The 14157-nt window shown below is 34.3% G+C and overlaps 1 long non-coding RNA gene across 2 annotated transcripts in view; it reads left to right on the forward strand.

Moving 5' to 3' along the window:
- LOC127542132 (uncharacterized) overlaps nucleotides 1-14157 on the forward strand; it is an 88970-nt gene that overhangs the window by 25823 nt on the left and 48990 nt on the right. For both annotated transcript variants that reach the window (XR_007948550.1, XR_007948551.1), the window contains exon 2: nucleotides 13136-13268. This is a non-coding gene — a long non-coding RNA (uncharacterized LOC127542132). The remainder of the gene's footprint in view (nucleotides 1-13135; nucleotides 13269-14157) is intronic.

Here is a 14157-nt window from a genome sequence, read left to right on the forward strand (position 1 = left end):
CTTTCTAAAAACTGTTTATGTTACTTGATAACATTTACGAAGATGTAACTCTTTGTTTCATATATTTATACCAATTTACTGTATCTCAGATATCAATCAGCAATTATAAAGAATATAATCTGCATGAAATACTATGCTTAGTAATGGGGATACAAAATAAAATCAAAAACTATCCAGCCCTCAAAGAGCTTAATTCTAATGGAGAAGAGAATATGCACATGCATAGTAAGATCCATACAAAGCATCTCTAAATAAAGTTAAAGAGGAAGGAACTAGTAGATAGTTTCTACAGAAAGTAGCATGTGAGCTGAGGTTTGCAGGATGCAAGGGATTCCAGAGAATAGAGGTAAAGAAGGTAAGGGCAAGAGTCAATGCAAATACATGAAGTTTTGAGAAGAGGTATCATGTGTATGAGTAGCAAATAGTATATTATCACTGAGCCACAGAATGTGTGAAAAAGGATAATGTGTAAGAAGACTAGAAAGACAAGAAAAGGCCAAGATGTAAAGAGTTTTAAATTCTAAAAAGAAGAGTTTTACAATATTTAATATGAGGAACAACAGGAAGCTACTGAAATTTGTTGAGGGAAGAAAGATGTGCTTTAGGGAGATCATTTTGATAGTTGAATTATAGTGGGGAAAGACTTGAAACAGGGGAATTAATTAAACTGTATCACAATAATCCAAGCAAGAGATGAAAAAGGCCTGAACTAGAGCAGATGAAAGAAGGAGACAAGGAAAAGATGTCGTGAAGATTAAAGAGCTAACAATCGATTAGATATGTAAAAGTAATAATAAAAAATTAAGGATAATATGGTTGTGAATCTGTGTAAATAGAAATATAGTGGTACCTTTGATTGATAGAAAAGTTCAAAAGATATCAGATCTTAATGACTGAAGACTTTCTCCTAATCAAGACACCATTATTTTCTCATTCCAACCTGAGCCTGCTTAGTTGGATGGCGTAGGAAATATGAGATAATACTCTATAGTGAAAACAGACCGAATCTTAGATGTGTATCTAGACCATTCATTCATCTCATCACTTTGCAGATCCTTCTTTCTAATGACTTTGATTATATTCCTTCTCTCCAATATCCAGGTGTCATTTTGACATATCCAATCAATCACCAAGCCGTGCACTTTTCCTTCAAAATGTTTTACAGTTTCATCCCTTCCTATCTATCCCAACTGTCAATATATAAGTCTAGTACCTCATTACTTCACTTTTGAATTATGTTATAGCTTCTTTCTTGGTCTCTCTCCTTCTAATATCTATTTTCCACTTCCATGACCACTCTTCAATTCACACAGAAACGCCGTCAGTCTTTCTAAAACATGGCTTTCACCAGGCTTACTAAAAGATTATATGATTAACTCCTATTGCTTTTTGGATGTAATCCAAACACAACTTGAAAGTCAAGGCTCTCTATTAACTTCAATTTACTTTTTCAATTTTACCTCTCCCTATCCTTTAACAAAAAACTGTTCTCTAGTCAGTACTTGGATGAGTCATTTCTCTGAGTTTGCCTTAGGAATAGTTGTAAGGGGATTGCTTTGAAACTTTCAAGCATATGCAAATGTGAATTATTAATATTAGACTGAGAGATCTACCTGTACCTAATATATTCTAGTTTTAAAATTAAAGCCCAGCAACATGCAAGATGATTTAAGAATTGCAAAAGAAAATTAAGTAATAGCCTCTATCTTCCAGTACCTTACAGTATCATTAAAAAATTAAGATATTTACACATAAAATATTTTATACACACTAAGTGTGCTAATATTAATGTAACATGTTACATTAAATAACATATTTAATCATTTCAGTAATGCCAGAATGTAACCTTTACTAAAAGAGATTAAACTCTACTGTGAAGTGTTGGTTCCAAAATAAAAAAAATTGAAACAGCACACTTTCCTCCTCTCAGTAGAGGTGAAAAATTATGGGTATAGAATTAGGAACACAATTTCACATGTGTGATCACTTTAACAATTTACTTGGCTCAACTATTTTTCCTGCTTCACAAGGAAAGATTTAATACAGAGGAATGGGATGGGATAAATGAGTGTGGTACAAAAACAGAAGGCATTAATAGAACATTTAATAAAAACTATAGAAATTAACTGGAAGATCAGTGTCATCTGTTATGGTCAAGGGAAACAAATACGATTTGAACAAGAACTTGAAAGACAGTGAGCCTGTGAAATGACATGGCTCCTCGTGAAAACTAAACAAAAGCAGATTAGGAAAGTGTAAAACATTGAATTTTGCCAAGCCTATAGCTAATTTTTATGATCTTTTGCCTGATTTTCCTTTCAGCCTGAGGCACTTGGGGCCAGTACTGATTTTCATGGTTGCTTTAAGCCTCCACCAGCAAAACACTGCAGGGATGCTCCCCAAAGAGTAGGGGAGACATTTCTGATTAAAGACAACTCCCAGGCTGCTGTAAAATCTCAATTCACCCTTAAAGAAATTTAATTTGGGCAAAGGTATGAAGACAATAAGAAGCACATTGAAGCCATGGTAAAATAACCTACAACAAAATATGCTTCTATTAAAAAATCATATATATGGAGATTTATGCATCTATATAGTGTGTATATACATGCATGCATGTATGCATACATACATACCCTTCAAGGTGTCTGAGCAACAACCAATGCCAAGCTGACTTACTCTCAAAAACAAAAGATTCTTTTATCAAATCCTTTTCCCATTTCATTGTACTCATGCATTTGAACAAGGTGCTAAATCCCACTTATTTATGCCAAGGTGATTTAAATATCAGCTAACTTCCAATATTACTGCCAGAATGATTTTAAATACCAATCCACCCAGGCCATTAGTGCCAGGATGATTTAACAGATCCTGCCTCTGATCACAGACTCATAACTTGGGTTTCAGAAACACGACACCAGGGGGAAAAAATCAGTATCTGTCCAGGCTTTGAGAAATAAACGGGCCTTGTCCAGTCTTATAGCTGCTGAGAAAACCACCAGAATACATTTTCCTTACACTGCTTCCTCTAAATTATCCAAAAAAAAAAAAAAAATCCATTCCCTTTTGTCTTTAGACTCTGCTTCCTTTGATTTCTCTTTCACTGGCGTAGCTTTTTGCATGCATTCTGAGGTTGTAGGGAATGATGAATGGATGTAAGGGGCACCAATTTTAGGACTATCAAAAGGCATTAATAAGTTAGAAACCATCACAAGGCCATTAGACCTCCAATAGGAAAGTTAGGAGACTGTATGCTTTCTACTTATGTGGAAAATCTGAAATAAATTTTAATTCAATTGCTGATTGGCACTTGCCAACATTACAAACAAAATATAGAAGATAGGAAGAAAATTAAATGCAGTCATGTGATTTAACAATTTTTTATTAATCCATTAGGTGTGAGCTTTTCAAGGGCAGGGATTTCTGTCTTTGTATCCCTAGTGTTTAGCAGGTACTTAATAGCTGCTGACTAATTTATTAAGTAGCTGCTCTATACTGAGTATTGTAGTAAATGCTTGAAGTATAAAAACTGAATTGAGAACCCCTTACATTTTGTTTGGAAAAACAACATACAAATTTGTGAAGATACAGAAGGAGAGAAAGCACACCAGGTACAGATCATAGCTTGTGCACAAGCAGAGAAATGAGAAATGGAATGTTATATACAGAAAACATCAAATCAGCTAATTTTTCTTGATCAGAGCACTTGAGAGGTTGTAATGGGAAATCAGCTTAGACAGATAGAACAGGAAATTTTATGAAGCATAGTACAGGCTAAAGAATGGATCCAACAGAAGTACATTGGAAATCCCAAATAAATGATCCGAAATTTTCATTTAAATGCTTTCTAAATGCCTGATGATGATTCTTTAGAAGAGCTGTTCAATTAGATCCAGACATGGAAGTTTTCAGGGTTGAATTGCTAACATAATATTTATCTTTGGTCCAGATTTGGCTTTCCCATTCAGGGGTCTGAGGTTTTTGTCTAACATATGTTTCAACTGTAAATTTACCACCCTGCTAGCAAGAGATGTTATATACTTTCTAGTATATGAGCCAAAAGAACTCTGTCTTTCTTCATTCCCAACTCTTAAAATAGATTATTTTTAATCAATCTGTATGATTTACAGATTTTGATGATTCTAGTTTTTTTCTTCCTGAAGTATATCATCTGAAGGGATTTAAACATAATCCTTATTTTCAAAGACCTTATATTCTTTCAGGAAGATATTACACATATACAAATAATCTATCAAGTATTAAGTGCCTACCATGTGCCAGGAACTATGTAAGTATTAGGGAATACAAAAATAAAAATGTTTGTGCCCTCAAAGAGCTTATATTCTATAGGGGAAGTCTTATGACAAAACATATGTGCAAATTAAATGCTAATTAAGTAAAAGTTAGTTAAATACAAGATAAATCTGGCCAGAGGCCAATAGCAATTGAGGGGATTGAGGAGAGGGAGGAAAGGCAAAAGTTTCATATAAAAGCTTTCAGCATTCAGCTGAATCAGGAAGAAAGTAAAAAAAATGCAAAGTACCTGCTAATTAATACAAGGTAATTTCAAACAGAAAAAAAAAAAAAAGTGTTAACTGGGGAAACCAGAAAAGACAATTTTCACATAATAAGATTGTAGTTCTAAAGCTGGAAGGGAACTTAAGACTCCAATTTATGCCATCTTTTTCAGATGAAGGAAATTGAGGCACAGAGAGGAAATGGTCTCAAGCTGTGCTTTAAAGGACACTAGAGATTCTAAGAGACAGAGGGAAAAGTATATCCAGACATGGAGGAACATTTTTGAAAAGGATAAAATAGCACTTGAAAAACTTCCTTAAATTGGCTATAAATATATGCTCTCAGTTATATCATTTCAGTATTAAATTTTACAATATCCTAGCTTATGGAAATGAGTTAGCCAGTGGCACATATCCCAGTCACTCAGAGTAAAATGCTAGAGAACATGAATGATGTATTCACCTGGACATATATTCCAAGAAATCAAATATGTGTACTTAGTAATTAATAAATAAAAAGAGGGTACTCTCTATTCAATTCCAGGTGCAAAATCAGGGAACTCTAGTGATGTCTGAGGAAAATACTTAACTGGAATCCTGAAGAAATATCATACTGTAACTGCTGCTGGAGAAATGATAACTAATATGACCAAATTAAAGCATAAATTGACTCTCTGGAAGAAAATAGATGCAGTAAATACTTTACATTGCCCTGAATTTTATTTCATCTTAAAAACAATGTGGTCACCAAGAGTACCTTCAAGCTTTTGAATAGAATTTGAGGCAGGTGGGGTGGTACAATGGAGAGAGCATTGTGTCTAGAGTTAGGAAGATCTGAATTCAAATGTGGCCTCAGAAGCCTACCAGCTCTGTGACCCAGAAGAAGTAACTTTATCTCTTTTTGCCTCAGTTTCCTCATGTGTTTTCACACATTAAGGGGGGATAATCATAGCACCTACCGTCTAAGGTTGTTGTGAAAATCAAATGAGATAATTGTAAAGCACTTAGCATAGCACCTGGCATGTTAGTAAGCACTATATAAATGTTAGCTATCATTATTAGTAATACAATCAAAAAGAATGTCAAAAATTACCTTCCCCATCAAGTCTGTACCCTTGCTCATAAAACATGGAGATGATTTTTTTTTTACCATTAGTTACAGAAGCAAATACTAGACAAGTAACCTCACTGAGTAAGGCTTCTGTCACAAATCAATCTGGACTAGCTTTCTGACCATTCGCTTAATGATTGGGTAAAGAATAGAATCAAGAGTGATCCTTAGCTAGAAGATTTTGTCTTTTGCCGAAATAGCTTGCAGAGGATGAGTTTGGAAAGGAGAGTAAAGTAGCATTAAACATTTGGTCCTGACTATAGGTAGCCTCCTGTTGACTATCCATAAAAATCCCAACAAAATGGAGAACTAATGGAGTTAATTCTCTTACCCCTCTGATTACTGGATAATAATCCCCTAGTACCAGGAGAAATGGAGAGGAAATTACAGTAAAGTACTAGGACACTATTTTAAACAATAGTTAGTCTAAAAATCTGATCAGGATAGTTTATTCGATCACCTTTATGGATTGGATCTCCAAATTTTTTTTAATGAAGGAAGGATCCTTTACCCAGTTTGCAGATTTGTACTTTCTTCACAGAGTCAGACTGGGACCATCATTGAAGGAGAAGAGATTTAATTCTGAAAGTAAATGTTGTAGGAAGTGTAGAGCATCAAGCAAAGCACTCCCACATGTCCTAACTATCATGATTAGATTGATTAAAAACACCTAAAGTGCCAGAAATACCTGAACTTCAAATAAATTTGACAATTCTAGAGCTTAGGGAGGCTTTCCTCCAAATTTAGTAATTTTAAACAAAAAAAAAAAACTAGAGTGACATTATCATAGATGTTACTTTGTAAGGAGGGAGGTACAAAACCAAGATGGCAGAGTAGACTCAGCAACTCAACTAGTCTCTCAAAACATTCCCCTAGAAACAGCTTTAAGATCACATATCAAATCCAATCCTGGAGGAGCAATACTAACAAAGGGGTAGGATGAGAGATTTTTCCAGATCAAGATAACTTAGGACTTCAGCAAAAGAAAAAGTCCTAAACATCAGGGTAGAGACTCTAGTCTACCTGGGGACATAGGACAATAATACAAGTTGTGGGAATTGGAAGTGGTTGGGAGAAAATCAGCTACAGCTTCAAAAGTTCTCAGCCCAGGAGACCATAAGGGAGTCAAGGCAGCAGGTCAGAAAGAAACCACAACAGACCCTATGTCTGTCACTAAGTGTAGGACTAGAAACTGTTTTGGCAATTCCACTGTCCATAGAGTTATGGGTTGCAGTTCCAAGGTAAATAGGACCATATCAGGTCAGGCACAAGAAAGCAGGAGCCCTGGTCACAATTCTGGAGAAGAAAGGAACACCAACACTTATAGCTTCTGGATAACAAGGAACTTGATTATGGTTCATGGGCAGAAAGAAGTAGCAGTTGTTTCAGAGGAGCAGGAGCCCTTCCTGGATAAAGACTAGAGCACAGAGCAGGAAAGCAATGATCATATCCTATAATAATCTTGGAAAAACCAAAAACTGGTAGACCTCCAGAACTAACTCTGAAAATAGTAACACAAAAAAACTTGAAGCATGAGACAATTCTACCACAACCACCTACACAACCAGGTAAATAAAGTCCAATTTTAATATAAATTTCAAAGTAAAAAAAAAAGGCTGAAAAAAATGAGCTAACAACAAAAAAGGAAACTGAAAAGCTACTATGGTGATAGAGAAAATCAAGACACAAACTCAAAACAAGACAATGTGAAAATACTTACAAGCAAGTTCTGAAAGGGGAGAAAGTGACAATTCAGCACCAGTCCGACAGGAATTCTTGGAAGAGTTAAAGAATGAGAGTGATAGAAAAAAAATCAGGGAAATTAATGAATGATGCAAAAAAAAATTGTGAAAAGAGAGTTAATAGCTTGGCTTTTTTAAGGGCACAAAAAGTACTGACGAAAATAACAATTTAAAAAGCAGAAATAGTAAAATGGAAAGGAGAGTACAAAAACTCCCTGAAGAAAATAATTTCTTAAAAATTAGAATTGGACAAGTGGAAGCTAATAAGATATAAGATATCAAAAATGAAAAATAAGAAGAAACTGTCAATCATCTTATGGGAAAATCAACTGATCTAAAAAAATAGATTAATGAGAGAGAATTGAAGAATTCTTGGACTATTTTAAAAGCACAAGCAAAGAAGAAGCTTAGACTTCATTTTTCAAAAAATAATAAAAGAAAATTGTTCAGATGTCTCAGAACTAAAGGGCAAAAAAGAAACTGAAAGAATTTACCAATTCCCTTTGGGAAAAGATGCTAAAATGAAAACTTCCAGAAATATTACAGCCAAATTCCAAAGCTCCCAGGTCAAGGAGAATATAGTGCAAGCAGCTAGAAAGAAATCATTCAAATATCTAGGAACCACAAGATTTAGCAGCTTTCATGTTAAAGGAGTTAAGGACTTGTAATATATTCTGGAAGGCAAAGAAGCCAAGAATACAACCAAGAATAAATAACCAGCTTAACCAGAAACATCAAGTATAATTATTGAGGGAGAGGAGAGAGAAGGGAGGAGAAAGAACCATCATTTAATGAAATAAAGGAGCTTCAAGCATTCTAGATGAAAAGATGAGGGTCGATTAGAAAATTTGACATTCAAACACAAGAGTCAAGAGAAGTATTAAAAGTCAAACATGAAAAAGAAATCATAAGGATTCAAAAAATAGGATTTCATTCCTATTTGCAAAGCAATACATTCAAGTCCTAAAATCATTTTCATTATTTGGGAAGTCAGAAGAACTCTACCTAGACATAGGACACAGATGTGAGTTGATTAGGTTGGGATGAATAGAGAGGTGAAAAAGAGGGATGTGCTGACAGGAGGGAAAAAAAAGAAAAAGAATGGGGAAAATTATCTCACATAAAAAAGCATGTAAGGAAAAGCTTTTTCAGTGTAGGGAGAAATGGAGATTGAGCAACACTTGAACCTCACTGTCATTATTGGTTCAGAGAAAAGAACATATGTGTGTGCATATACAAAAAAAAAGTATATGTATATATGTACATATACACATATATATGTATGTGTATGTACACACTCACTCAGATGAATATAGAACTCTGTCTTACTCAACAAGAAAGTAGAAGGGGAAGAGAATAAAAAGAAAGGACATAGGGAATGATAAAAAGGTGGGCGGATTAAGGGAGCCAATGGTTAGAAGTAAAATAGACCTTTGAGAAAGGACAGGATAAAAAGAGAGAGAAAAGGACCAAAAAAAAAAAAAAAAAAAAAAAAAGATGGAAGGGAAAATACAATAATCATAACTATTAATGTGAATGAGATGAACTCATCCATAAAATGGAAGCAGATAACAGAATGGATTAGAGACCAGAATCCAACAATATATTTTTGGGGTTTTTTTAATAGCTTTTTATTTACAGGATATATGCATGGGTAATTTTACAGCATTGACAATGGCCAAACCTTTTGTTCTAATTTTTCCCCTCCTTCCCTCCACCCCCTCCCCTAGATGGTAGGATGACCAGTAGATACACAATAAGTATACATGACCAAACCGTTATTTTGCTGTACAAAAAGAATTGGACCCTGAAATATTGTACAATTAGCCTGTGAAGGAAATCCAAAATCCAGGCAGGCAAAAATATAGGGATTGGGAATACAATGTAAAGGTTCTTAGTCATCTCCCAGAGTTTTCACTGGGTATAGCTGGTTCAGTTCATTCCTGCTCCATTGGAACTGATTTGGTTTATCTCATTGCTGAAGATGGCTAGTTCCATTAGAATTGATCATCATATAGTTTTGTTATTGAAGTATATAATGATCTCCTGGCCCTGCTCATTTCACTCAGCATCACCAACAATATATTGTTTACAAGAAACACACTTGAAAAAGAGAGGCATATCCAAAGTTAAAACAAGTGACTGGAACAGAATTTATTAAGCTTCAGCTAAGAAAAACAAACAAGCAAATCTGGGGGACCCATCATGATCTCAGACAAAGATATAAAGGGGGATTTCATAAGTGGATTAGGAGAACATAGAAAATTTATCTGTCATGTCTATAATTAATGGAAAAGTTTATGGCTAAATGAGAAATAGAAAAGATCACAGGAAAAAAAATGGGTAATTTTGATTACATGAAATTAAAAAGGTTTTGCACAAATAAAATCAATGCAGTCAAAATTAAAAGGAAAGCAGGAAACTGGACAAGAGCCTCATTTACCAAATGCAGAAGGAACTGAGTCAAATTTATTTTTAAAAGAAAGCTATTCGTCAGTTGATAGATAAATGGTCAGAAAGAGAATGTGTTCAAGAGGAGAAATCAAATACATCTCCATATAGGTATATTTCTACCTATAATCATATGAAAAAATGCTGTAAATCACTATTGATCAAAGAAATCCAAATTAAAACAATTCTGAGGTACTACCATCTCAAATCTATCAAATTGATTAATATGACAGAAAAAGAACATGACAAATGTTGGAGAGGGTATGGAAAATTGGAACACTAAAGCAATGTTAATGGAATTGTGAACTGGTCCAACCATTCTAAAGAAGAATTTGAAACCATGCTATAATATAAATAAATATTTAATATATATAAATAAATAAATATAATGTTTATACCCTTTGACTTAGCCCAATACCATTACTAGTTCTATACCCCAAAGAAATCAAAGAAAAAGGAAAAATTATATATATTCAAAAATATTTATAGCTTCTCTTTTTGTGGTGGCAAAGAATTAAAAACTCAGGGAATGTCCTTCAATTAAGTAACTGTTGAAGAAGTTATGGTATATGATTATGATAGAATACTATTGTGCTATAAGAAATAATGAAAAGGGATGCAATTTCAGAAAAATTTGGGAAAATGTGAACTCAAGCAAAATAAAATAAGCATAAGTAGATCATTGTACCCAAGAACACAAAATCATAAAAATGATCAACTATGAAAGATTTAGCTACTTTGATCAATAAAATGATCCAAGACAATTCCAAAGGACTCATGATAAAAACATACTTGTCTCCTCCGGATAGAGAATTGATGAATTTTGAGTACAAACTGAAATTTAACTTTTTCACTTTCTTTATTTTTCTTGTTTTTTTTAATTTTTGTAGCATAGTTAAAATGTGATTGTCTTGCATAACTTCACATGAATGTTGATATTATATTGCTTGCCTTCTCAGTGGGTGGAAAGATCCTACGGAGAGAGGGAGAATTTAGAATTCAGAATTTGTTAAAAAATAAATAACAAAGGAGAAAATAGATACTTCTGCCTTTTAATTAGTCAAAGCTGACAAAATTTGAAAATATTAGACACTTTTTCAGCATTTGGCTTAAGAAGGCTATAGAGTAATAATACCAAGAACTCTGGGAAGTTGGGATCCAGTGAATGACATGGTATTGTTAAAACTAAAAGTGAATTCTAAATATGCAGAATGAAGAAACTGATGGTAAAAGGACTCTTATCAAGATGGGATCCAGTGAATGACATGGTATTGTTAAAACTAAGTGAGTTCTAAATGTGCAGAATGAAGAAACTGATGGTAAAAAGGACTCATCAGATAAATCAAAATAAGGCAGTTCTATAGTTTCAATCATGTCCTACTCTTCATGGCATCACTTGGGATTTTCTTGGCAAAGGTATTGGAATGGTTTGCTATTTTCTTCTCCAACTTGTTTTACAGATGAGGAAACTGAGATTAAACAGAATTGAGTGACTTGGTATGGGTCACACAACCAGTAAGAACCTAGTTAAGTTAAATTTGAACCCAGGAAATTTAAAGCTTAGGGTTCCTTTCTCAACTCAACTCCAACTTCCTTGGTTCTGTCTATTGCATCTCCTAGCTGCCCATGCAGCTGATCAAACACTGAATTTTTAGAAAAGGAGATTTATAGAGAAGTGATGGCAATATTTTCTTATAATAGGATGTTAACATTCAATGTTTTGTTTTCTCTTGATTATTTATTTATTAATTTAATATACTGTATAAGTGTAATCCAAATCCCAAAAGCCATTAGTAAGGACTTTCTCCTCATTGATGGAGATCAATGTCCCCTACTACATAAGGAATAGGATAGAATATGAGAATAGGAGAGAGGAAAGTCTTTACAATCTTTTAAAGACTCTTCAGGCTTTGGGGGTTCTACTGTGACTTGGCAGCTTCTTGCAACCTCGAGAGAGAAAATGGATAGTGCCAGCCCTATTTCAGGGCTTTAAAGGGAGAATTAGAGGAAGAATATGACTCTAAAAAGGAGATGATATGAAAAGAGTTAACAATCTCTTTAATGTCTCTATCCCCAGCTTGCTACACAAGAAACTTCAGCATATTTCCTCTTGGATGAGATCTAGGACTCTCTCTTAGTTCAACTGAGTTATCGAGCTCCTAATTGGACAGTTCTTTCATTTTATACTGTCTGCTGTGGGGGGGGGGGGGGACGGGAGGGGAAAGGGGGGAAGGATACTTATATATGTATATATATGTATGTATGTATTAAGAGAGAAAGGCAGGAAGAGGTTATATAGGTATATATATATATGCATATATATTATGCATACTCCTTTTTTATTTTTTCATAGCAACTGAAAGAGTTTATTGGAAGGGTGAGACATTTACATATAACTTATAGCATTTAAACATTTAATTTGATATTTTACATAGCTCTTAAGATTTTTCCTATGTATACTTCTTCTGATTTCTACTTTGCTATCCAAGTGGTTAAATTGGTTTCTTTTCAAATTGATACTTGTACACAATGTAATACATTGTGAAACTGGTATTAGTGAAAAGGAATCAAGTCTTGAATTTAAAGCTTAGGGTTCCTTTCTCAACTCAACTCCACTAAGAGAGTAAGTAACAGATAGTGATCAGAAGGTTAGCTTGAATCTGAAACCCACATCCCCTAGATGAGAACAAGCTAGATATAATTCTAGCCTTGTAATCCTCTCTCTGAGGACCACAAAATGGCCAAGCTTCTGGCCCCAATCTCCTGCTTCTCCTCTTGATAAAAAATAAAGTCTCTCTTAGTGAAAGGTTGGGAAAGAACAGGTTAACAATGCCTTTTTTGTCTTTCTTCAATCTATAGAAGAGCACCCCCATTATACATGGGAGACAACCCATCTATATGTATTTTTACTTTTATATTGATTCACATGTCTTAACATTACCAGGTATTTGACTGCTAACTGTGTAGAACTATTATAGGGCAAAAATATCTGTTGTGCATTTGAAGCATTAACTGAATAAAAATAAAATATCTAACCGTATAGAATTGGTATAAATACTGAATTTCCAGAAGTGAGGATACCCTCTATTTCTGTTTACGCCAACAGATTGTTTCCTAATATACATAAGTCATTTGAAAAGTCAGATCTGGATCTTATATCCCCCTATGCACCAAAATAAACAATTGTTTGCAAACTCACTCTAGATGATCATATGTCTAGCTCATGTTTACTTCTTCCAGTGCTTAGCACAGTGTTGGCACATAATAAGCGCTCAATGACTGCTTTTTAGTTGATAAATTGCTTTCCATTGTAGGCAAAGTAATTATTGTGGTTCATGGAGTTGCCATTCACCAACCTGGAATTGGCCTTCATCTTGCTGGCTTTTGTTGTCTTCTCCCTATTCAGTCTGGCTTCCATCTACAGTGATCCTGAGGAGAGAAATGCAGGTAAATGGGACAATGGTGAAGTAAAAATCGAACTACATAATACCTCTCCTGATCCCTACTTACTCACCCTTTCAATCACTTTTTTTTTTTTTTTTTACTGAGGAGCTCATCTGCAATAGTTCATAAGCTTGACTGCGCCAGGCACAGGGCTAAGTGCTGAGGATTCAAAGAAAATTTTTTTAAAAAAACAGTTTCTTCAAAAAAAAATTCACATTCTAATGGGGGAGATAACATGCCAAAAAAAAAGAAAATCAAAACTGTATAACAAGATATCTATAGCAGCAATGAAAAAGAGTCTAAGCAAGAAGATACTAGTAGTGCATGACAATGAGAACTGGGGAGGAAATAGTAATAGGAAAAATCTTCCTACAGAAGGTAGAGCATTAGCTGAATTTTGAAGGAAGCCAAGAATCATAAGTCAGTGGAGAAAGCATTCCAAGCATGGCCAATGCAGTGGTATAGAATCAGAAGAGAGTGTGCTGTTCAAGGAATATTAAGGAACCCAATGTCACAGATCACAAAATACATGGAAGGGAGTAATGTCTAAGGAAAAATAGGAAAAAAGAATTAGGTTGGGAAGGGGTGATTAAAAGCCAATTAGAAGATATCATATTTGATGCTGGAAGTAATAGGGAGACCCTGTAGTTTATTGATTGGGGAAGGAAAGAAGGAAGGAAGGAAGGAAGGAAAGGAGGGAGAGAAAGAGAGGAAGGGAGAAAAGGAGAAAATATTTTGCCAAATTAATGCAAATAAATTTTTTAAAACTCATCAAGTTTATGTAACATTCACAAAAAAAGAAGGAAGGTTGAACTAAATCAATTTTGGATTGAGTAAAACTCAAACTACTTGAAAAATATTTAAAGCTGTTTTATCAACCTGTACACAACTA

This window comes from Antechinus flavipes, chromosome 6 (genome assembly GCF_016432865.1).
Source record: "Antechinus flavipes isolate AdamAnt ecotype Samford, QLD, Australia chromosome 6, AdamAnt_v2, whole genome shotgun sequence".
NCBI classification, from domain to species: Eukaryota; Metazoa; Chordata; class Mammalia; order Dasyuromorphia; family Dasyuridae; genus Antechinus; species Antechinus flavipes.